The sequence below is a fragment of the Orcinus orca genome, unplaced genomic scaffold (genome assembly GCF_937001465.1).
Source record: "Orcinus orca unplaced genomic scaffold, mOrcOrc1.1 scaffold_64, whole genome shotgun sequence".
In the NCBI taxonomy this organism is placed as follows: Eukaryota; Metazoa; Chordata; class Mammalia; order Artiodactyla; family Delphinidae; genus Orcinus; species Orcinus orca.
Window position 1 is genome coordinate 871,519 of NW_026043749.1, and position 26,968 is coordinate 898,486.

The window sequence follows — 26,968 nt, forward strand, 5'->3', positions numbered from 1 at the left end:
CGGAATGTAAACTTGGCTACACAGGAACTGGATTACAAAACAGAACAGGGTCTCAAATTTAGAAAACCAACTTATACTTGTTTAAGGGGAAAGGTGAGTTGGGGTGCTGCATAAAACCAGAGATTGAAATGAGCACAGATAAAGTTCCTTAAGCCAAATATGGAATAGACAAGAGCTACTCCTTGCTCAACGAAATGGACACAACACCCCATATTAAACGCCTAAGAATGTACCTGACTAGTAAGTATCTTAAAATCTATGGATTGCTATGTCTCCAAAAGAGAATCAAGCGTGTGTACAGGGGCATAAACGCAGCAGTGATAGGATTGGAGAGGTTCGGTGAGCAAATGAAGACCCTTTGATGTCATATTGCATGGTACCCATTCCACGGGTCTCAACGCTCCAGCTTTAAGGGATTCTTCCTTCAGCTGAAACATGCATGTGGAACCCAGAGTATGATCAACCATGTGATTGGGAGACGTGTTCAAATATGTCTCAGTTTTCGTCCGCTGGTACTCAGGTGCAACATTCCAGACGCTTTACTAACACTCTCCCGACTTGGAGAGATAGTGCCTTTAACCTCCTGTTTGGCCCAGTTTGCAATTTCTGCGGAAGATGAACAGGAATAGGGAGAACCAATGAGAGACTAGCTGGAGGTGTCTGGATGGGCAAATTTAACTCTCATTTCCCACCAAGAAGAGGAATTAACCAAAGGCTCAGCGTGTCGTGCCGGAACCAGATTAGGGCCTGAAGCAATCCTGCGGTGTTGCGGCCAGCTCACAAGAAAGCGAGTTGAAGAAAGGAGCTCAGGAACACTGTAATTCACAAACCTGCAGAGTTATAAATGACAGCTATCGTCCAAAAATATACTGAAGTAAGGCTGCCAAGAGGACTTGAAAGCGGGGCAGAATTGCAGGAAACCGATTTCAGGAGGTAGACTGGAATTGCATTTAAAGCATAGGAAAAGAGGCAGAACGTCCACAATGATGCACTTGGCCAAAAAGGGCGTATGCGTTTTTTCCTGAATATATTCAGGAAAAAACGCATACGCCCTTTTTGGCCAACCAAGCAAGCTTGGAAAGGAAATCTGCACTACATTGAAGTCTCACTTCCCTCCCGGTCAAAAGGACCATCTGAAAAAAGTGTAAAATCCAGAAAGGCAGGACAGGCCATGGAGAACTGGGAGCCTTTTTATGCTGATGGGCGGGATGTAAATTGCCAACAGTCACTGGGGAGAAGTGTATGGTGTTTCCTGAAACATATAAAAAACAAAGCAACAGAGCCTAGGGCACTTCCACTTATTGTCATATAGCTTAGGGAAATTAAAATCAAAAAGACACAGCCACCCCAATGTTTGGGATGGCTCTGTTTACAAGAACCTCGTTTACGGTACAAGTTCAATATCGCAGAAAGCGAAAAATGGATAAAGAATTTGTGGTACTTACGTACAATGCAATATCACTCAGCAATGAAATCTATGTCATCATTCCCGTAGCAGCATAATGAGTAGATTCAGGTATGATGATTCTAACTGAAATAAGTCACACAGAAAAAGAAACGTCATAAGATATCACTAATACACGGAATGTAAACATGGCTACACAGGAACTGGATTACAAAACAGAACAGGGTCTCAAATTTATAAAACCAACTTATGCTTGTTTAAGGGGAAAGGTGAGTTGGGGTGCTGCATAAAACCAGAGATTGAAATGAGCATAGATAAAGTTCCTTAAGCCAAATATGGAATAGACAAGAGCTACTCCTTGCTCAACGAAATGGACTCAACACCCCATATTAAACGCCTAAGAATGTACCTGACTAGTAAGTATCTTAAAACCTATGGATTGCTATGTCTCCAAAAGAGAATCAAGCGTGTGTACAGGGGCATAAACGCAGCAGTGATAGGATTGGAGAGGTTCGGTGAGCAAATGAAGACCCTTTGAAGTCATATTGCATGGTACCCATTCCACGAGTCTCAACTCTCCACGTTTAAGGGATTCTTCCTTCAGCTTAAGCATGCATGTGGAACCCAGAGTATGATCAACCGTGTGATCGGGAGACGTGTTCCAGTATGTCTCAGTTCTCGTCCCCTGGTACTCGGGTGCAACATTCCAGACGCTTTACTAACACTCTCCCGACTTGGAGAGTCAATGCCTTTAACCTCCTGTTTGGCCCAGTTTGCAATTTCTGCGGAAGATGAACAGGAATAGGGAGAACCAATGAGAGACAAGCTGGAGGTGTCTGGACGGGCAAATTTAACTCTCATTTCCCACCAGGAAGAGGAATTAACCAAAGGCTCAGTGTGCCGTGCCGGAACCAGATTAGGGCCTGAAGCAATCCTGCGGTGTTGCGGCCAGCTCACAAGAAAGCGAGTTGAAGAAAGGAGCTCAGGGGCACTGTAATTCACAAACCTGCAGAGTTATAAATGACAGCTATCGTCCAAAAATATACTGAAGTAAGGCTGCCAAGAGGACTTGAAAGCTGGGCAGAATTGCAGGAAACCGATTTCAGGAGGTAGACTGGAATTGCATTTAAAGCATAGGAAAAGAGGCAGAACGTCCACAATGATGCACTTGGCCAAAAAGGGCGTATGCGTTGTTTCCTGAATATATTCAGGAAACAACGCATACGCCCTTTTTGGCCAACCAAGCAAGCTTGCAAAGGAAATCTGCACTACAATGAAGTCTCACTTCCCCCCGGTCAAAAGGGCCATCTGAAAAAAGTGTAAAATCCAGAAAGGCAGGACAGGCCATGGAGAACTGGGAGCCTTGTTATGCTGATGGGCAGGATGTAAATTGCCAACAGTGACTGGGGAGAAGTGTATGGTGTTTCCTGAAACATCTAAAAAACAAAGCAACAGAGCCTAGGGCACTTCCACTTATAGTCCTATAGCTTAGGGAAATTAAAACCAAAAAGACACAGCCACCCCAAAGTATGGGATGGCTCTGTTTACAAGAACCTCGTTTACGGTAAAAGTTCAATATCGCAGAAATTGAAAAATGGATAAAGAAGTTGTGGTACTTACGTACAATGCAATATCACTCAGCAATGAAATCTATGTCATCAGGCCCGTAGCAGCATAGAGTGGATTCAGGTATGATGATTCTAACTGAAATAAGTCACACAGAAAATGAAACATCATAAGATATCACTAATACACGGAATGTAAACTTGGCTACCCAGGAACTGGATTACAAAACAGAACAGGGTCTCAAATGTAGAAAAGCAACCTATGCTTGCTTAAAGGGAAAGGTGAGTTGGGGTGCTGCATAAAACCAGAGATTGAAATGAGCACAGATAAAGTTCCTGAAGCCAAATATGGAATAGACAAGAGCTACTCCTTGCTCAACGAAATGGACTCAAAACACCATATTAAATGCCTAATAATGTACCTGACTAGTAAGTATGTTAAATCCTATGGATTGCTATGTCTCTGAAAGAGAATCAAGCGTGAGTACAGGGACATAAACGCAGCAGTGATAGGATTGGAGAGGTTCAGTGAGCAAATGAAGACCCTTTGAAGTCACATTGCATGGTACCCATTCCACGGGTCTCAACTCTCCAGGTTTAAGGGATTCTTCCTTCAGCTGAAATATGCATGTGAAACCCAGAGTATGATCAACCGTGTGATCGGAAGACGTGTTCAAATATGTCTCAGTTCTCCTCCCCTGGTACTCGGGTGTAACATTCCACACGCTTTAGTAACACACTCCCGATTTGGAGAGTCAGTGCCTTTAACCTCCTGTTTTGCCCAGTTTGCAATTTCCGCGGAAGATGAACAGGAATAGGGAGAACCAGTGAGAGACTAGCTGGAGGTGTCTGGACGGGCAAATTTAACTCTCATTTCCCACCAGGAAGAGGAATTAAGCAAAGGCTCAGCGTTCCGTGCCGGAACCAGATTAGGGCCTGAAGCAATCCTGCAGTGTTGCGGCCAGCTCACAAGAAAGCGAGTTGAAGAAAGGAGCTCAGGGGCACTGTAATTCACAAACCTGCAGAGTTATAAATGACAGCTATCGTCCAAAAATATACTGAAGTAAGGCTGCCAAGAGGACTTGAAAGCGGGGCAGAATTGCAGGAAACCGATTTCAGGAGTTAGACTGGAATTGCATTTAAAGCATAGGAAAAGAGGCAGAACGTCGACAATGATGCACTTGGCCAAAATGTGCGTATGCGTTTTTTCCTGAATATATTCAGGAAAAAACGCATACGCACATTTTGGCCAACCAAGCAAGCTTGCAAAGGAAATCTGCACTACAATGAAGTCTCACTTCCCCCGGGTCAAAAGGGCCATCTGTAAAAAGTGTAAAATCCAGAAAGGCAGGACAGGCCATGGAGAACTGGGAGCCTTGTTATGCTGATGGGCGGGATGTAAATTGCCAACAGCCACTGGGGAGAAGTGTATGGTGTTTCCTGAAACATCTAAAAAACAGAGGAACAGAGCCTAGGGCACTTCCACTTATGGTCCTATAGCTTAGGGAAATTAAAATCAAAAAGCAGAACCACCCAAAAGTTTTGGACGGCTCTGTTTACAAGAACCTCGTTTACGGTACAAGTTCAATATCGCAGAAAGTGAAAAATGGATAAAGAAGTTGTGGTACTTACGTACAATGCAATATCACTCAGCAATGAAATCTATGTCATCAGGCCCGTAGAAGCATAATGAGTGGATTCAGGTATGATGATTCTAACTACAATATGTAACACAGAAAAAGAAACGTCTTAAGATATCACCAATACACGGAATGTAAACTTGGCTACACAGGAACTGAATTACAAAACAGAACATGGTCTCAAATTTAGAAAACCAACTTATGCTTGCTTAAGTGGAAAGGTGAGTTGGGGTGCTGCATAAAACCAGAGATTGAAATGAGCACAGATAAATTTCCTTAAGCCAAATATGGAATAGACAAGAGCTACTCTTTGATCAACGAAATGGACACAAAACCACATATTAAACGCCTAATAATGTACCTGACTAGTAAGTATCTTAAAACTTATGGATTGCTATGTCTGTGAAAGAGAATCAAGCGTGAGTACCTGGGCATAAACGCAGCAGTGATAGGATTGGAGAGGTTCGGTGAGCAAATGAAGACCCTTTGAAGTCATATTGCATGGTACCCATTCCACGGGTCTCAACTCTCCAGGTTTAAGGGATTCTTCCTTCAGCTAAAACATGTATGTGGAACCCAGAATATGATCAACCATGTGATCGGGAGACGTGTTCAAATATGTCTCAGTTCTCATCCCCTGGTACTCGGGTGCAACATTCCAGATGCTTTACTAACACTCTCCCGACTTGGAGAGTCAGTGCCTTTAACCTCCTGTTTGGCCCAGTTTGCAAATTCTGCGGAAGATGAACAGGAATAGGGAGAACAAATGAGAGACTAGCTGGAGGTGTGTGGACGGGCAAATTTAACTCTCATTTCCCACCAGGAAGAGTAATTAAGCAAAGGCTCAGTGTGCCGTGCCAGAACCAGATTAGGGCCTGAAGCAATCCTGCGGTGTTGCGGCCAGCTCACAAGAAAGCGAGTTGAAGAAAGGAGCTCAGGGGCACTGTTATCACAAACCTGCAGAGTTATGAATGACAGCTATCGTCCAAAAATATACTGAAGTAAGGCTGCCAAGAGGACTTGAAAGCGGGGCAGAATTGCAGGAAACCGATTTCAGGAGGTAGACTGGAATTGCATTTAAGCATAGGAAAAGAGGCAGAACGTCGACAATGATGCACTTGGCCAAAAAGGGCGTATGCGTTTTTTCCTGAATATACTCAGGAAAAAACGCATACGCACTTTTTGGCCAACCAAGCAAGCTTGCAAAGGAAATCTGCACTACAATGAAGTCTCACTTCCCCCGGGTCAAAAGGGCCATCTGTAAAAAGTGTAAAATCCAGAAAGGCAGGACAGGCCATGGAGAACTGGGAGCCTTGTTATGCTGATGGGCGGGATGTAAATTGCCAACAGCCACTGGTTAGAAGTGTATGGTGTTTCCTGAAACATCTAAAAAACAGAGGAACAGAGCCTAGGGCACTTCCACTTATGGTCCTATAGCTTAGGGAAATTAAAATCAAAAAGCAGAACCACCCAAAAGTTTTGGACGGCTCTGTTTACAAGGACCTCGTTTACGGTACAAGTTCAATATCGCAGAAAGTGAAAAATGGATAAAGAAGTTGTGGTACTTACGTACAATGCAATATCACTCAGCAATGAAATCTATGTCATCAGGCCCGTAGCAGCATAATGAGTGGATTCAGGTATGATGATTCTAACTACAATATGTAACACAGAAAAAGAAACATCTTAAGATATCACCAATACACGGAATGTAAACTTGGCTACACAGGAACTGAATTACAAAACAGAACATGGTCTCAAATTTAGAAAACCAACTTATGCTTGCTTAAGTGGAAAGGTGAGTTGGGGTGCTGCATAAAACCAGAGATTGAAATGAGCACAGATAAATTTCCTTAAGCCAAATATGGAATAGACAAGAGCTACTCCTTGATCAACGAAATGGACTCAAAACCACATATTAAACGCCTAATAATGTACCTGACTAGTAAGTATCTTAAAACTTATGGATTGCTATGTTTCTGAAAGAGAATCAAGCGTGAGTACCGGGGCATAAACGCAGCAGTGATAGGATTGGAGAGGTTCGGTGAGCAAATGAAGACCCTTTGAAGTCATATTGCATGGTACCCATTCCACGGGTCTCAACTCTCCAGGTTTAAGTGATTCTTCCTTCAGCTAAAACATGCATGTGGAACCCAGAGTATGATCAACCGTGTGATCGGGAGACGTGTTCAAATATGTCTCAGTTCTCATCCCCTGGTACTCGGGTGCAACATTCCAGATGCTTTACTAACACTCTCCCGACTTGGAGAGTCAGTGCCTTTAACTTCCTGTTTGGCCCAGTTTGCAAATTCTGCGGAAGATGAACAGGAATAGGGAGAACCAATGAGAGACTAGCTGGAGGTGTCTGGACGGGCAAATTTAACTCTCATTTCCCACCAGGAAGAGGAATTGAGCAAAGGCTCAGCGTGCCGTGCCGGAACCAGATTAGGGCCTGAAGCAATCCTGCGGTGTTTCGGCCAGCTCACAAGAAAGCAAGTTGAAGAAAGGAGCTCAGGGGCACTGTAATTCACAAACCTGCAGAGTTATAAATGTCAGCTATCATCCAAAAATATACTGAAGTAAGCCTGCCAAGAAGACTTGAAAGCGGGGCAGAATTGCAGGAAACCGATTTCAGGAGGTAGACTGGAATTGCATTTAAAGCATAGGAAAAGAGGCAGAACGTCCACAATGATGCATTTGGCCAAAAAGGGCGTATGTGTTTCTTCCTGAATATATTCAGGAAAAAATGCATACGCCCTTTTTGGCAAACCAAGCAAGCTTGCAAAGGAAATCTGCACTGCAATGAAGTCTCACTTCCCCCAGGTCAAAAGGGCCATCTGAAAAAAGTGTAAAATCCAGAAAGGCAGGACAGGCCATGGAGAACTGGGAGCCTTGTTATGCTGATGGGCGGGATGTAAATTGCCAACAGCCACTGGGGAGAAGTGTATGGTGTTTCCTGAAACATCGAAAAAACAGAGGAACAGAGCCTAGGGCACTTCCACTTATGGTCCTATAGCTTAGGGAAATTAAAATGAAAAAGGCACAGCCACGCCAAAGTTTGGGACGGCTCTGTTTACAAGACCCTCGTTTACGGTACAAGTTCAATATCGCAGAAAGTGAAAAATGGATAAAGAAGTTTTGGTACTTACGTACAATGCAATATCACTCAGCAATGAAATCTACATCATCAGGCCCGTAGCAGCATAATGAGTGGATTCAGGTATGATGATTCTAACTGAGATAAGTCACACAGAAAAAGAAACATCATAAGATATCATTAATACACGGAATGTAAACTTGGCTACACAGGAACTGGATGACAAAACAGAACAGGGTCTCAAATTTAGAAAACCAACTTATGCTTGCTTAAGGGGAAAGGTGAGTTGGGGTGCTACATAAAACCAGAGATTGAAATGAGCACAGATAAATTTCCTTAAGCCAAATATGTAATACACAAAAGCTACTCCTTGCTCAACGAAATGGACTCAACACCCCATATTAAACGCCTAAGAAAGTACCTGACTAGTATCTTAAAACCTATGGATTGCTATGTCTCCGAAAGAGAATCAAGCTTGTGTACACGGGCATAAATGCAGCAGTGATAGGATTGGAGAGGTGCGGTGAGCAAATGAAGACCCTTTGAAGTCATATTGCATGGTACCCGTTCCACGGGTCTCAACTCTCCAGGTTTAAGGGATTCTTCCTTCAGCTAAAGCATGCATGTGGAACCCAGAGTATGATCAACCGTGTGATCGGGAGACGTGTTCCAATATGTCTCAGTTCTCGTCCCCTGGTACTCGGGTGCAACATTCCAGATGCTTTATTAACACTCTCCCGACTTGGAGAGTCAGTGCCTTTAACCTCCTGTTTGGCCCAGTTTGCAATTTCTGCGGAAGATGAACAGGAATAGGGAGAACCAATGAGAGACTAGCTGGAGGTGTCTGGACGGGCAAATTTAACTCTCATTTCCCACCAGGAAGAGGAATTAACCAAAGGCTCAGCATGCCATGCGGGAACCAGATTAGGGCCTGAAGCAATCCTGCGGTATTGCGGCCAGCTCACAAGAAAGCAAGTTGAAGAATGGAGCTCAGGGGCACTGTAATTCACAAACCTGCAGAGTTATAAATGACAGCTATCGTCCAAAAATATACTGAAGTAAGGCTGCCAAGAGGACTTGAAACCGGGGCAGAATTGCAGGAAACCGATGTCAGGAGGTAGACTGGAATTGCATTTAAAGCATAGGAAAAGAGGCAGAACGTGGACAATGATGCACTTGGTCAAAAAGGGTGTATGCGTTTTTTCCTGAATATATTCAGGAAAAAACGCATACGCTCTTTTTGGCCAACCAAGCAAGCTTGCAAAGGAAATCTGCACTACAATGAAGTCTCACTTCCCCTGGGTCAAAAGGGCCATCTGAAGAAAGTGTAAAATCCAGAAAGGCAGGACAGGTCATGGAGAAATGGGAGCCTTGTTATGCTGATGGGCGGGATGTAAATTGCCAACAGCCACTTGGGAGAACTGTATGGTGTTTCCTGAAACATCTAAAAAACAAAGCAACAGAGCCTAGGGCACTTCCACTTATGGTCCTATAGCTTAGGGAAATTAAAATCAAAAAGACACAGCCACCCCAAAGTTTGGGACGGTTCTGTTTACAAGAACCTTGTTTACGGTACAAGTTCAATATCGCAGATAGTGTAAAATGGATAAAGAAGTTGTGGTACTTACGTACAATACAATATCACTCAGCAATGAAATCTATGTCATCAGACCCGTAGCAGCATAATGAGTGGATTCAGGTATGATGATTCTAACTGAAATAAGTCACACAGAAAAAGAAACATCATAAGATATCACTAATACACGGAATGTAAACTTGGCTACACAGAACTGAATTACAAAACAGAACAGGGTCTCAAATTTAGAAAACCAACTTATGCTTGCTGAAGGGGAAAGGTGAGTCGGGGTGCTGCATAAAACCAGACATTGAAATGAGCACAGATAAAGTTCCTTAAGCCAAATATGTAATAGACAAGAGCTACTCCTTGCTCAACGAAATGGACTCAACACCCCATATTAAACACCTAAGAATGTGCCTGACTAGTAAGTATCTTAAAACCTATGGATTGCTATGTCTCCGAAAGAGAATCAAGCGTGTGTATAGGGACATAAACGCAGCAGTGATAGGATTGGAGAGGTGCGGTGAGCAAATGAAGACCCTTCGAAGTCATATTGCATGGTACCCGTTCCACGGGTCTCAACTCTCCAGGTTTAAGGGATTCTTCCTTCAGCTAAAGCATGCATGTGGAACCCAGAGTATGATCAACCGTGTGATCGGGAGACGTGTTCCAATATGTCTCAGTTCTCGTCCCCTGGTACTCGGGTGCAACATTCCAGATGCTTTATTAACACTCTCCCGACTTGGAGAGTCAGTGCCTTTAACCTCCTGTTTGGCCCAGTTTGCAATTTCTGCGGAAGATGAACAGGAATAGGGAGAACAGATGAGAGACTAGCTGGAGGTGTCTGGACGGGAAAATTTAACTGTCATTTCCCACCAGTTAGAGGAATTAACCAAAGGCTCAGCGGGCCGTGCCGGAACCAGATTAGGGCCTGAAGCAATCCTGCAGTGTTGCAGGCAGCTCACAAGAAAGCGAGTTGAAGAAAGGAGCTCAAGAGCACTGTAATTCACAAACCTGCAGAGTTATAAATGACAGCTATCGTCCAAAAATATACTGAAGTAAGGCTGCCAAGTGGACTTGAAAGCGGGGCAGAATTGCAGGAAACCGATTTCAGGAGGCAGACTGGAATTGCATTTAAAGCATAGGAAAAGAGGCAGAACGTCCACAATGATGCACTTGGCCAAAAAGGGCGTATGCGTTTTTTCCTGAATATATTCAGGGAAAAACGCATACGCACTTTTTGGCCAACCAAGCAAGCTTGCAAAGGAAATCTGCACTACAATGAAGTCTCACTTCCCCCCGGTCAAAAGGGCAATCTGAAAAAAGTGTAAAATCCAGAAAGGCAGGACAGGCCATGGAGAACTGGGAGCCTTGTTATGCTGATGGGCGGGATGTAAATTGCCAACAGCCACTCGGGAGAAGTGCATGGTGTTTCCTGAAACATATAAAAAACAAAGCAACAGAGCCTAGGGCACTTCCACTTATGGTCCTATAGCTTAGGGAAATTAAAATCAAAAAGACACAGCCACCCCAAAGTTTGGGACAGCTCTGTTTACAGGAACCTCTTCTGCAGCACAAGTTAAATATGCCAGAGAACAAATAATGGATAAAGAAGTTGCGGTACTTACGTACAACAGAATACCTCTCAGCAATGAAAACTATGTCACCAGGCCCGTACCAGCATAATGAGTGGATTGAGGCACGGTGATTCTAAGTGAAAAAAGTCACACAGAAAAAGAAACATCATAAGGTACCACTAATACATGGAATGAGAACTTGGCTACACATGAACTGATTTACAAAACAGAACACGGTCTCAAATTTAGAAAACCAACTTATGCTTGCTTAAGTGGGAAGGTGAGTTGGGGTGCTGCATAAAACCAGAGTTTGAAATTAGCACAGATACCGTTGCATAAGCCAAATATTTAATAGAGAAGACCTACCCCTTGCTCAAGGAAATGGACTCAGCAATGAGGTATCACCTCACACCTGGTAGAATGGGCATCATCAGAAAATCTACAAACAAAAAATGCTGGAAAGGGTGTAGAGAAAAGGAACCCTCTTCCACTATTGTTGGGAATATAAATTGATACAGTCACTATGGAGAACAATATGGAGTTTCTTAAGAAACTAACAGTAGAATTACCATATGATACAGCAATCCCAGTTCTGGACATATACCCAGACAAAACCATAAATCAAAAAGAGACATTCACCGCAATGTTCATTGCCTCACTCTTTACAATATCGAGGTAATGGAAGCAACCTAAATGCCCACAGACAGACGTATGCATAAAGCTGTGGTACATATATAAAATGGAATATTACTAAGCCATGAAAAGGAATGAAATTGGGTCATTTGTCAAGACGTCGATGGATCTAGAGAGTGTCATACAGAGTGAAGTAAGTCAGAAAGAGAAAAACAAATCTTGTATATTCATGCATATATGTGGAACCTAGAAAAACTGTACAGGTTAACCATTTTGCAAGGCATAAATATAGCAACAGATGTAGACAACAAACGTATGGACAACAAGGGTGGAAGGCTGTTGGGGGGGTGGTGGTGGGAGGAGTTGAGAGACTGGGATTGGCATGTATACATTTATACGTATAAAATAGGTAACCAATAAGAACCTGCTGTATAAAAATATAAAATAAAATTCAAAATTAAAAAGAAATAAAATTTAAAAAATAAAACAGAAAAAACAATTATTCCCTTCACATACATGTATTTATATGAATAAATTATTTCCATGCTTGTATCTGTAAATACAAAAAAGAGGAATAAAATCTACCTTGAACCAAAAACGAAAAAGAGAAAAAAAACACAGAACCCACCAGTTCCACAGAGGAAAACCGTATCAGGGCACTTGCTCCAGTTGTAAACAATTCTGAAGTTGGTCAGTGGTGGGGAATCGTCTCCCATTCAGCCAGCAGCCCCCACGCAACAAGCGTCCTCATTGTAAAGCTGGGGCACCGTGCCGAGGCATCTGTGAGTAAACGTGAGCTGAGCCCCAGGCCAGTTGCTGCTGAACTATTCCCACCCGTCCCAGGTAAAACACCTGAATATATACAAGGACTTGAAAGCGTAGAGGAAGGGCCATAGAGCCACACGAGTGACAGCATACCGGCCGACTTGGTGCCTGCAGGCCAGCCAGGATGGTCCTGGCCCTGGGTGCTCTTCTGGAAGATTTCCATTTCCCTGCCTGAGATACCCGTCCTGTCCCTGCCCCCACTGCTTCTTTCCTTCCTCACCTCTGCCCAGGGAGAAATTCCAGCAGCAGGTATGGGTGACACATCCTCTTCTTTAGCAGGTGGCAGCCTGGCAACTGCTGCAGAAAGTCCAGCAGAGCCCCACTCACACTGGGCCACCCACAAAGCCGTGGCCTCTCACTCCCTCCCACCAGCCCAGCCCCGAGACTGCTGACAGGGCAGAGAAAATGGCGTCAGGCACAGCTGCAGGGGCTCTTGCTGCCTGGAGTGGTATTTATATTGATCTCAACCCAGGCACACCTGGGGAGGGCTGGCCGGCATGGTAAGGCTGCCCAGGTCAGCCAATCATCACCCCTCAGGGGCTCACAGTTGCAGAAAATGGAACTTGCTGAACCGGCCAGGTCCAAGGAACAGGTGTGGGCTCCTGAGAGTCAGGATAGACAAGGGGCTGCAGCTTTGGCTTGTTTTCTAATCATTTTATCTGGCCCATGAGTGGGAGACAACTTCAAGAAAACCCTCTCCTAATGAGAGGAACCCAGGAGTCAGGGAGAGGAGGGGTGGGTGGTGGTTGGAGACAGAGGCCTGGTGCCCCGGGTGCAGTGGAAGTCTCTGGAAGACCAGGTGGAGGGAGGCCGCACAGAGTGATGCCCAGGGTCACAGACCTGTCGCAGCTGCTGTTTGTTAGTTCCAGTCCTGCTCTGAGGTGCTCTGTGTCAGCTCTGAGCGACAGGTGAGCTGGGGGTGCTCTGCAATGAGGGCTATGTGCACGGTTCCTGTGTGCCCAGCCCTGCCACGGTACCTGCAAGGGTAGCTCTGTATCCTGGGAGGGGCCTGACCACGAGAGCCCCGTGGGCTGGGGTGGGGGTGGGGTACCTGCCCAGGTGAGCTCCATATTCTGGGATTGGTCTGACCACGAGAGCCCCATGGGCTGCTGGGGACCTGGTAAAGGATGTCAGGACAGTCAGTGAAGCCACCGAGGATATACCTCCAGCTGCTCCTAATTCCTACACCCTGCTGGTCATTCTACCAACCACCAGGACATGGTATTCTGTATTAGTCTTCAATGATGCCTTCTTTTGTATTCCATTAGTCCCAGAGTCACAAGAAATTTTGGCTTGTGAGTGGCAGGACTCAACATACAACTAAAACAATACTTCCGGGCCGTCTTGCCCCAAGGGTGCAAAAATTCCCACACCATCTTTGGGGAAAGCTTAGCTAAAGACCTAAAATTCTACCTCTGGAAAAGGAAACCCTCCTTCAGTACGCAGACGACATTCTGATCGCCAGCCCTACTAAGGAGGCCTCTGAACTACCAAGCCAATAAAGGATAGAAGTTGTCCAAGAAAAAGCTCAAATATCACAGACTGCGGTGACCTGCCTGGGCTTCATTCTCACAGAAGGTCGGAGAAGCCCATCCCAGGAAAGGGAAGAAACCATTTTCAGCCTTACCCCTTTCTAAAACTAGAAGACAGCTTAGGGGTTCTTGGGGAGGCCAGGGTTTGCTGCTTCTGGATCCCTAACTACAGTCTACTAGCTGGGCCTCTATATGAAACACTGAAAGGAAAAGATGATGATCCTGTTGAATAGAATCCAGAAGTGGCCTTTCAAGAATGGAAAGAGCAGTCAATTCAGACCCTTGCCCTGGAACTCCCTAATTTAGCTAAACCCTTTGACCTTTACATTCCCGGTGAAAGGTGAATCGCCATTGGAGAATTAGTGCAAAAACTGGGACCACTTGAAATGGAACAATGCAAGAATGCCATCCAGGTAGGATAAACTACGGTCACCAAGGGGCTTGGCCAACTGCCACATCTGGCCAAGATACTGGCGGTATCTGAAAACCTGGAAATCAGCAGCCCCAAAGGCCACCTCCCTCCTAAGGGAAAAGGACCCCACGTGGTGATCCTAACCACCAACCATGCCCTGAAGTTTCAGGGTTCGCTCTGTGGGCACACCAACCTCGAGTGAGGAGGCCTTCCAACTTCAACATCCAGAGAGATAACCGGGGGCAACAGGGCACCATGACGACTCATGTGAACATCACTTGACCTGGAGTTTCTCTCATAAAACAACAAGAGTGTGTCCCAAAAGAGTAGACTACTGCTTGCAGGACATACTGCACCCAGAGGGGAGCTAATAATCTTGGCGGGGGAACCGTATATCACACTGTCACCATAGAAAAGCCTACAGACACCGTGATGATGGTGGCCAATAAGACTGGCTGGACTCCTGTTTACTTCAAAAGGCTGTTGACTCAGTGGCCATCATGGTCCTTGATCACCACTGACCCTGGACTGTCTGGGAGTTGAGCAGGCAGGGCTCTGACACCTGGTGCTGTTTGTACGTTAATTCAGGGGCCTAGTTGAAGAAAGCGCAGACTACTGGTCAGAGCATCTAGGCTGGCAGAAACGGTCAGCCTAAGGTGGCTGAACAAATGTGGGGCGGGGTGAAACCGGCCCCCACAGCGTCTCTGCACATCTCTTTCCTGGACCCTTAAAGGTCATTAGAATCTATAACACTTCCAATGCTGGTGCTCAGGTGGACAAGCAGGGAGGCAGGGGGCCTGGGGACAATCAACGTCACCTGGAGGCTGCTGGGGAGAAGCTCTGACCCTCGCCCCCGGGTATGAGGGCTCCCAACTCAGCACTCAGCAGTTACAGAAGAAGGGTCTGCACCCTCAGCACTCCAAGAATGAGGAACGGGACAAAAGGCAGAGGAGGGGTTTGTCCCCAGCAAAGCCCATTAAAAATCCCTGGGAGATAAAAATAGAATCTGGGCAATAAAGTCAAGTCTAACCGTTTTTATCCTTTGTGCTTTGTCTAATTTCATGTGCTCCTAGGGTCCCGCATGCAGAGGTTCCACACCCGGCACTTCAGACCAGATTTCCTAGTGCAGAATGGCTGGGACGACACCTCAGCTCCTGGGGCCCAGTGCAGACTCCGCGATACAGAGCCTGAGCTGCAGCCAACCCGGCCCTCGAGAGCTCCGCCCCCTCCCTCCCACTGACTCTGACAGGATCTCTACACAGCAGCCCAGCCCACAGCCCAGGGGGTAGTGCATGCTCTCACCTCTCCATTCTCTGATCAAAATATAAAGTTTCCTTTGCTTGTGAACCAAACTCAGTCTCGATCTGTTGGCCCCAATGACACTGGGCAGGGGGACACTTGTTGGGGTCCACTCTGGAGGATCAGTAACAGAAATTGAGACTATTGTAACCTCAATGAACAGATGTGTGAGCCAAACTGTAGTTAACATAGAACAGTGTATAAGGCTCGGGTAAAATAAGATGTTTCTAACACTTCCATTTGATATTTCCATCACTTTATTATAAGCAAGTTCAGTGAAAAGGTTTGTCTTATTTGTCAGGTCAATATTAGAGAAACGAAGTGATTTCTTTCCAAGGATGTACATCTAATAATCTTGGTTAAAGCTTCAATCTTGTTTTAAATGCTTTTCCATTGAAAATGATACCTCTCTTTCAGCTCCCCCATTTCTGAGAAGTATAAAATCTTATAATTTATTATTACCAAAGGGGAAAGGTGGGAGGAGGGATAAATTAACAGTTTGGGATTAACACATACACACTGCTATGTATAAAATAGATCATCAACAAGGAACTACTGTATAGCACAGGGAACTACACTCAACATTTTGCAATAAGCTATAAGGGGAAATAATCTGAAAAAGAATAAATATTTTTATTGACATCATCTATCAATGACAGTTAAAGTGTAACCTAAGGGAAGCTGGTGGTGAGTGCTTCTGACCCTGAAGACTTCAATCATCTAAAGTTTGGACTCTGCCTACTTCCCAAGGCCCTTAATGAACATATGTGTAGCCGTAGCTTAAAAAATTCCCCAGTTTGTGTTTCGGGGAGACACTGATTTTGAAAAAGCCCTGATGTTCTCCTTACATGAATGGGACTCTTCCTACTGCTAAAACATGTCTGTCACACCCAGAGGATGGTATACCGTCTGATCGGGAAGAGTTTGGAAAAGGCATGTCATCTCCTCATCTCCTGGTGCTCGGGTTCACCCCTCCAGCGTCTTTACTAACAGTCTCCCCACTTGGAGATGTCAGCACTGTCAACATCCTGTTGTGTACAGTTTGGAATTTGTCCAGAGGATGAAGCGGAAGGATGAAGAACAATGAGAGACAAGTCCTAGGTGTTCAGACAGGCACATGTCACTCTAATTTCCAATCAGGAAGACGAACTGACCAAAGGCTAGGGTTGCCCATGGAAACAGTATAGGGCTTGAGGAAATCCCGCTGCTTTGTGGCCAGTTCCCATAAACACAAGTTGAACAATGGAACTCAGGGGCAGTAAAATTCACAAAACTGCAGAGTTGAAAATATCCATCACTGAAAAATGTCTTGAGGAAAGTCAGAGAAAAGGACTTGTAAGCAAGGGAGAATGGCAGGAAAGGGATCTGAGGAGGTAGAAAGGACTCGCCATTAAGCACAAGAAAATGAGCTGAACATTGCCAACATTGCAGTTGGCCAAAAAGGGTGTATGCGTTTTTTTCTGTATATATTCAAGAAAAGGGCATACACTTTTTTAGCCAAGCAAACAGGTGGGCACTGGAAGTCAATACTACAAAAGATATCACTTCGCATCAGTCAGAAGAGCCATCCTCATAAAGCGTAAACAACAGAAATGCAGGACAGGGCAAGGAGAAGAGGGAGCCCTGTGAGACTTATAGTGGAAATGTATATTGCCAACGGCCATTCTGGAGAAGTGTATTGTGTTTACTAAAGCATCTAAAAAATGAGCTACAGAGCATAGGGCACTTGCACTCATGGGCGTATATCTTGGGAAAAACAAAAATTGAGAGGACACAGGCACCCCAATGTTTACCCCCTCTCTGTTTAAAAGATCCTCGACTAGGATATAACTTAAATGTCTCTGGAGGGAAAAAATGGATAGAGATGTGGTACTTAGGTAGAGTGGAATATTATTCAGCCTGGAAATCAATGAAATATGGCCAGTTGTAACAACTCCGGAGGAGTTACGTATGATCTTTCTAAGTGACATAATTCAAAAAGAAAAAGACACATATCATAAGATATCACTTAAAGGTGGAATCCAAAATGGCTACACATGAAATAAATTACAAAACAAAAACATAGTCAAATATGTAGAAAACACGCATAAGGCTGCTAAACGGGAAAGGTGGGGAGGGGTGAGGCATCATCCAGGAGGTTGAAATTAGCAAAGATACCATTCCAAATACCAAACTGATAATCAACAAGGCCCACACGGTAGCTAAAAGAACTGCACTCAGCACACTCAAGTCACCGGAAAAGAATATATACGACTGGTAAGAATCTGAAAAAGAATTTACTGATGTCTCTCTGTACGTGAATCAAGTGGATGTACAGCAGCAAGAAACAGAGCTTTGAAAATCAGCTGTAACCAATATAGTAATAAATTGAAAAAAATAAACGACAGAGAGACAGAGAAAACCTCTTACAACTTTTCCTCAGGGACGGTGATGCAACATGGATTGAACACATCTAGACCCACAGCAGGATGAGACATAAGGCTGGAAACTGTTTGCACTAAGAGAAATGTGAGGTTGGGTGAGGAAATGCACACCCTTTAAAGTAATACTACCTGGTACCCATTCAATGGGTCCCAAATCTGCAGGTTCAAGGGATCTTCCTACAGCTAAAACATGCATGGAAAACCCAGAGGACTGTACACCATGTGATCGGGAGATGTGTCTAAAATGCAGCTCATTTATCCTCTCCTGGTGCTCCTGTTCACCATTCCAGCCACGTTACTTAGAATCTCCCCACTTGGAGAATCAGCACATTTCAACTTCTGTTTCACACATTTTGCAAATTGTGAGGAGGATGAACGGGAAGAGGGGGAACCAATGAGAGAATAGTTGTAGGGGTTTGGACGGGCACATATCACTCTAATTTCCCATTAAGAATAAGAATTGAAAAAAGGCTCAGCCCGCCTCGCCGGAGCCAAAATAGGGCCTGAAGCAATCCTGTGGGTTTGAGGCCAGCTCACAAAAGAGCAACTTAAAAAATGGAGCTCAGGGTCACTGCAATTCACAAACCTGCAGAGTTATAAATGAAAACTAACGTCCAAAAATATGTTGAGGTAAGGCAAAGAAGAGGATCTGAATGCAAGACAGAATTGCAAGAAACAGATTTCAAGAGATAGATTGGACTCGTCTTTAAAGCACATGAAAAGCGGCAGAATTTCGACAATGATGCAGTTGGCCCAAAAGGGCGTATGCGTTTTTTCCTGATTATATCCAGGAAAAAACGCATACGCACTTTATGGGCAACGAAGCAAGCAAGCAATGCAAATGTGCACAACAAAGAAATCTCATTTCCCACCGGTCAAAAGGGCCATCCTAAAAAATTGTAAAAACCAGAAATGCAGGACAGGCCATGGAGAACAGGGAGCCTTTATACGCTGATGGGCAGTGTGTGAACTGCCGAGAGCCACTCTGGAGAAGTGTATGGTGGTTCCTAAATCATCTAAAAAACAGAGCTACAGAGCATAGGACACTTCCAATCATGGGAGTATATCTAGGGAAGTCTAAAAATCAACAAGACACAAGCACACCACAGTTTAGGGCTACTCTGTTTACAAGAACCTCAACTTCAGTACACCTTAAATATCCCAGGAAAGAGAACAATGGATAAAGAAGATGTGGTACTTATGTACAATGGAATATCTCTTCACCATGAAATCAAGGTAATAAGGCTAGTAGAAGGATAAAGAGTGGATTTAGGTCCGATAATACTACTTGAAATAAGTCAAACAGAAAAAGAAACATATCATAAGATATCACTTATAGAGGGAGGGTAAATATGGCTGCACAAGAAATGAATTACAGAACAGAACAGTGTCTCACATTTAGAAAACACACTTATGTCAGCTTAAGGGGAAAGGAGAGGTGGGGTGATGCATTAAACCAGAGTTTGAAATTAGCACAGATACCGTTCAATAAACCAAATAGATATTAGACAAGATCTACACCTTGCTCAATGAACTGGCCTCAACACACCCTATACACCGCAGAGAAATATATCTGAGTAATAAGAATCTTAAAACCCATGTATTGATATATCTCCATAAGGGAATCAAGTGTGTGCAGAGTGGCACAAACACAGCAGTGAAAATGAGCTAAACCCCATTATAGAAATAAATTTTAAAAACAAAATGCAGAAACAATGAAAGAGAGAAAAATTCTTACAAAATTTGCTCAGGGGCTGTGATGCAACCCGGATTGACCACATATAAACCCACAGCTGGATAAGACATAAGGCTGCACACTTGGGGCTGAGAGGATTGGTGAGCTTTGGTGAGCAACTGCCAAAAGTTTAATGCAATACTTCATGCTACTCATTCCAAGGGTCCCAAAACTCCAGGTTGAAGGGAATCTTCCTACAGCTAAACCATGCTTGGGAAACCCAGCGACTGGTATACCATATGATCGGGAAAGGTTTCTAAACGCACCTCATTTTTCCTCTCCTGGGACTCCGGATCGACATTCCAGCCACTTTACTAACAATATCCCCACATGGAGAGTCAATGCCTTTAAGTTCTAGTATCGCACAGTCTGCAGTTAGTGCGGAGGATGAATGGGAATAGGGGGAACCAGTGAGAAACTAGCTGTAGCAGTTTCAATGGGCACATGTCACTCTAATTTCACATCAGTAAGAAGAATAAACCAAAGGCACAGCAAGGTGCCCCAGAAGAAGAATAGGGCCTGAAGGAATCCTGTGGTTATCAGGCAAGATTACAAAAATAAGAGCAGAAAAATGGAGCTAAGGGCCACTGCAATTCAAAAACCTGCAGAGTTATAAAGGCCAACTATTTTCAAAAAATATATTGAGGTAAGGCTATGAAGAGGCATTGGAGGCAAGGCAGAATTGCAGGAAACCGATTTCAGGAGGTAGACTGGAATTGCATTTAAAGCATAGGAAAAGAGGCAGAACGTCCACAATGATGCACTTGGCCAAAAAGGGCGTATGCGTTTTTTCCTGAATATATTCAGGAAAAAACGCATACGCCCTTTTTGGCCAACCAAGCAAGCTTGCAAAGGAAATCTGCACTACAATGAAGTCTCACTTCCCCCCCGTCAAAAGGGCCATCTGAAAAAAGTGTAAAATCCAGAAAGGCAGGACAGGCCATGGAGAACTGGGAGCCTTGTTATGCTGATGGGCGGGATGTAAATTGCCAACAGCCACTCGGGAGAAGTGTATGGTGTTTCCTGAAACATGTAAAAAACAAAGCAACAGAGCCTAGGGCACTTCCACTTATGGTACTATAGATTAGGGAAATTAAAATCAAAAAGACACAGCCACCCCAAAGTTTGGGACAACTCTGTTTACAAGAACCGCGTTTATGGTACAAGTTCAATATCGCAGAAAGTGGAAAATGGATAAAGAAGTTGTGGTAATTACGTACAATGCAATATCACTCAGCAATTAAATCTATGTCATCAGGCCAATAGCAGCATAATGAGTGGATTCAGGTATGATGATTCTAACTGAAATAAGTCACACAGAAAAAGAAACATCATAAGATATCACTAATACACGGAATGTAAACTTGGCTACACAGGAACTGGTTTACAAAGACGAAGAGGGTCTCAAATTTAGAAAACCAACTTATGCTTGCTTAAGGGGAAAGGTGAGTTGGGGTGCTGCATAAAACCAGAGATTGAAATGAGCACAGATAAAGTTCCTTAAGCCACTTATGTATTAGACAAGAGCTACTCCTTGCTCAAAGAAATGGGCTCAACACCCCATAATAAACGACTAAGAATGTAGCTGACTTGTAAGTATCTTAAAACCTATGGATTGCTATGTCTCCGAAAGAGAATCAAGCATGTGTACAGGGGCATAAACGCAGCAGTGATAGGATTGGAGAAGTTCGGTGAGCAAATGAAGACCCTTTGAAGTCATATTGCATGGTACCCATTCCACGGGTCTCAACTCTCCAGGTTTAAGGGATTCTTCCTTCAGCTAAAACATGCGTGTGGAACCCAGAGTATGATCAACCGTGCGATCAGGAGACGTGTTCGAATATTTCTCAGTTTTTGACACCTGGAACTCGGGTGCAACATTCCATACACTTTACTAACACTCTCCCGACGTGGAGAGTCAGTGCCTTTAATCTCCTGTTTGGCCCAGTTTGCAATTTCTGCGTTAGATGAACAGGAATAGGGAGAACCAATGAGAGACTAGCTGGAGGTGTCTGGACGGGCAAATTTAACTCTCATTTCCCACCAGGAAGAGGAATTAACCAAAGGCTCAGCGTGCTGTGCCGGAACCAGATTAGGGCGTGAAGCAATCCTGCAGTGTTGCGGCCAGCTCACAAGAAAGTGAGTTGAAGAAAGGAGCTCAGGGGCACTGTCATTCACAAACTTGCAGAGTTATAAATGACAGCTCTCGTCCAAAAATTTACTGAACTAAGGCTGCCAAGAGGACTTGAAAGTGGGACAGAATTGCAGGAAACCGATTTCAGGACGTAGACTGGAATTGCATTAAAAGCATAGGAAAAGAGGCAGAACGTCGACAATGAGGCACTTGGCCAAAAAGGGCGTATGCGTTTTTTCCTGATTATATTCAGGAAAAAAACGCATACGCCCTTTTTGGCCAACCAAGCAAACTTGCAAAGGAAATCTGCACTACAATGAAGTCTCACTTCCCCCCGATCAAAAGGGCCATCTGAAAAAAGTGTAAAATCCAGAAAGGCAGGACAGGCCATGGAGAACTGGGAGCCTTGTAAGCTGATGGGCAGGATATAAATTCCCAACAGCCACTCGTGAGAAGTGTATGGTGTTTCCTGAAACATCTAAAAGACAAAGCAACAGAGCCTTGGTCAATTCCACTTATGGTCCTATAGCTTAGGGAAATTAAAATCAAAAAGACACAGCCACCCCAAAGTTTGGGTCGGCTCTGTTTACAAGAACCTCGTTTACGGTACAAGATCAATATCGCAGAAAGTGAAAAATGGATAAAGAAGTTGTGGTACTTACGTACAATGCAATATCACTCAGCAATGAAATCTATGTCATCAGGCCCGTAGCAGCATAATGAGTGGATTCAGGTATGATGACTCTAACTGAAATAAGTCACACAGAAAAAGAAACATCATAAGATATCACTAATACACGGAATGTAAACTTGGCTACACAGAACTGAATTACAAAAGAGAACAGGGTCTCAAATTTAGAAAAGCAACTTATGCTTGCTTAAGGGGAAAGGTGAGTTGGGGTGCTGCATAAAACCAGAGATTGAAATGAGCACAGATAAATTTCCTTAAGCCAAATATGGAATAGACAAGAGCTACTCCTTGCTCAACGAAATGGACTCAAAACCCCATATTAAACGCCTAATAATGTACCTGACAATAAGTATCTTAAAACCTATGGATTGCTATGTCTCTGAAAGAGAATCAAGCGTGAGTACAGCGCCATAAACGCAGTAGTGATAGGATTGGAGAGGTTCGGTGAGCAAATGAAGACCCTTTGAAGTCATATTGCATGGTACCCATTCCACGGGTCTCAACTCTCCAGGTTTAAGGGATTCTTCCTTCAGCTAAACATGCATTTGGAACCCAGACTATGATCAACCGTGTGATCGTGAGTCATGTTCAAATATGTCTCAGTTCTCAACCCCTGGTACTCGGGTGCAACATTCCAGACACTTTACTAACACTCTCCCGACTTGGAGAGTCAGTGCCTTTAACCTCCTGTTTGGCCCAGTTTGCAAATACTGCGGATGATGAACAGGAATAGGGAGAACCAATGAGAGACTAGCTGGAGATGTCTGGACGGGCAAATTTAACTCTCATTTCCCACCAGGAAGAGGAATTAAGCAAAGGCTCAGCGTGCCGTGCCGGAACCAGATTAGGGCCTGAAGCAATCCTGCGGTGTTGCGGCCAGCTCACAAGAAAGCGAGTTGAAGAAAGGAGCTCAGGGGCACTGTAATTCACAAACCTGCAGAGTTATAAATGACAGCTATCGTCCAAAAATATACTGAAGTAAGGCTGCCAAGAGGACTTGAAAACGGGGCAGAATTGCAGGAAACCGATTTCAGGAGGTATATTGGAATTGCATTTAAAGCATAGGAAAAGAGGCAGAACGTCGACAATGATGCACTAGGCCAAAAAGGGCATATACGTTTTTTCCTGAATATATTCAGGAAAAAAAGCATACGCACTTTTTGGCCAACCAGGCAAGCTTGCAAAGGAAATCTGCACTACAATGAAGTCTCACTTCCCCCGGGTCAAAAGGGTCATCTGTAAAAAGTGTAAAATCCAGAAAGGCAGGACAGGCCATGGAGAACTGGGAGCCTTGTTATGCTGATAGGCGGGATGTAAATTTCCAACAGCCAGTTGGGAAAATTGTATGGTGTTTCCTGAAACATCTAAAAAACAAAGCAACAGAGCCTAGGGCACTTCCACTTATGGTCCTACAGCTTAGGGAAATTAAAATCAAAAAGACACAGCCACCCAAAAGTTTGGGACGGCTCTGTTTATAAGAACCTCGTTTACAGTACAAGTTCAATATCGCACAAAGTGAAAAATGGATAAAGAAGTTGTGGTACTTACGTACAATACAATATCACTCAGCAATGAAATCTATGTCATCAGGCCCGTAGCAGCATAATGAGTGGATTCAGGTATGATGATTCTAACTGAAATAAGTCACACAGAAAATGAAACATCATAAGATATCACTAATACACGGAATGTAAACTTGGCTACACAGGAACTGGATTACAAAACAGAACAGTGTCTCAAATGTAGAAAACCAACTTATGCTTGCTTAAGGGGAAAGGTGAGTTGGGGTGCTGCATAAAACCAGAGATTGAAATGAGCACAGATAAGGTTCCTTAAGCCAAATATGTAATAGACAAGAGCTACTCCTTGCTCAACGAAATGGACTCAAAACCCCATATTAAACGCCTAATAATGTACCTGACAATAAGTATCTTAAAATCTATGGATTGCTATGTCTCTGAAAGAGAATCAAGCATGAGTACAGCGCCATAAACGCAGCAGTGATAGGATTGGAGAGGTTCGGTGAGAAAATGAAGACCCTTTGAATTCATATTGCATGGTACCCATTCCACGGGTCTCAACTCTCCAGGTTTAAGGGATTCTTCCTTCAGCTAAACATGCATTTGGAACCCAGACTATGATCAACCGTGTGATCGTGAGTCATGTTCAAATATCTCTCAGTTCTCATCCCCTGGTACTCGGGTGCAACATTCTAAACACTTTACTAACACTCTCCCGACTTGGAGAGTCAGTGCCTTTAACCTCCTGTTTGGCCCAGTTTGCAAATTCCGCGGATGATGAACAGGAATAGGGAGAACCAATGAGAGACTAGCTGGAGGTGTCTGGACGGGCAAATTTAACTCTCATTTCCCACCAGGAAGAGGAATTAAGCAAAGGCTCAGCGTGCCGTGCCGGAACCAGATTAGGGCCTGAAGCAATCCTGCGGTGTTGCGGCCAGCTCACAAGAAAGCGAGTTGAAGAAAGGAGCTCAGGGGCACTGTAATTCACAAACCTGCAGAGTTATAAATGACAGCTATCGTCCAAAAATATACTGAAGTAAGGCTGCCAAGAGGACTTGAAAGCGGGGTAGAATTGCAGGAAACCGAAATCGCGAGTTAGACTGGAATTGCATTTAAAGCATAGGAAATGAGGCAGAAGGTCGACAATGATGCCCTAGGCCAAAAAGGGCGTATGCGTTTTTTCCTGAATATATTCAGGAAAAAACGCATACGCCCGTTTTGGCCAACCAAGCAAGCTTGCAAAGGAAATCTGCACTACAATGAAGTCTCACTTCCCCCCATCAAAAGGGCCATCTGAAAAAAGTGTAAAATTCAGAAAGGCAGGACAGGCCATGGAGAACTGGGAGCCTTGTTATGCTGATGGGCGGGATGTAAATTGCCAACAGCCACTCAGGAGAAGTGTATGGTGTTTCCTGAAACATCTAAAAAACAAAGCAACAGAGCCTAGGGCAGTTCCACTTATGGTCCTATAGATTAGGGAAATTAAAATCAAAAAGACACAGCCACCCCAAAGTTTGGGACGGCTCTGTTTACAAGAACCTCGTTTACGGTACAAGTTCAATATCGCAGAAAGTGAAAAATGGATAAAGAAATTGTGGTACTTACGTACAATGCAATATCACTCAGCAATGAAATCTATGTCATCAGGCCCGTAGCAGCATAATGAGTGTATTCAGGTATGATGATTCTAACTGAAATAAGTCACACACAAAAAGAAACATCATAAGATATCACTAATACATGGAATGTAAACTTGGCTACACAGGAACTGGATTACAAAACAGAACAGGGTCTCAAATTTAGAAAACCAACTTATGCTTGCTTAAGGGGAAAGGTGAGTTGGGGTGCTGCATAAAACCAGAGATTGAAAGGAGCACAGATAAAGTTCCTTAAGCCAAATATGGAATAGACAAGAGCTACTCCTTGCTCAACGAAATGCACTCAACACCCCATATTAAACGCCTAAGAATGTACCTGACTAGTAAGTATCTTAAAACCTATGGTTTGCTATGTCTCTGAAAGAGAATCAAGCGTGAGTACAGTGCCATAAATGCAGCAGTGATAGGATTGGAGAGGCTCGGTGAGCAAATGAAGACCCTTTGAAGTCATATTGCATGGTACCAATTCCACGGGTCTCAACTCTCCAGGTTTAAGGGATTCTTCCTTCAGCTAAACATGCATTTGGAACCCAGACTATGATCAACCGTGTGATCGTGAGTCATGTTCAAATATGTCTCACTTCTCATCCCTTGGTACTCGGGTGCAACATTCTAGACGCTTTACTAACACTCTCCCGACGTGGAGAGTCAGTGCCTTTAACCTCCTGTTTGGGCCAGTTTGCAAATTCCGCGGATGATGAACAGGAATAGGGAGAACCAATGAGAGACTAGCTGGAGATGTCTGGACGGGCAAATTTAACTCTCATTTCCCACCAGGAAGAGGAATTAAGCAAAGGCTCAGCGTGCCGTGCCGGAACCAGATTAGGGCCTGAAGCAATCCTGCGGTGTTGCGGCCAGCTCACAAGAAAGCGAGTTGAAGAAAGGAGCTCAGGGGCACTGTAATTCACAAACCTGCAGAGTTATAAATGACAGCTATCATCCAAAAATATACTGAAGTAAGGCTGCCAAGAGGACTTGAAAGCGGGGTAGAATTGCAGGAAACCGATTTCGGGAGTTAGACTGGAATTGCATTTAATGCATAGGAAATGAGGCAGAACGTCGACAATGATGTCCTAGGCCAAAAAGGGCGTATGCGTTTTTTCCTGAATATATTCAGGCAAAAACGCATACGCACTTTTTGGCCAACCAAGCAAGCTTGCAACGGAAATCTGCACTACAATGAAGTCTCACTTCCCCCCGGTCAAAAGGGCCATCTGAAAAAAGTGTAAAATCCAGAAAGGCA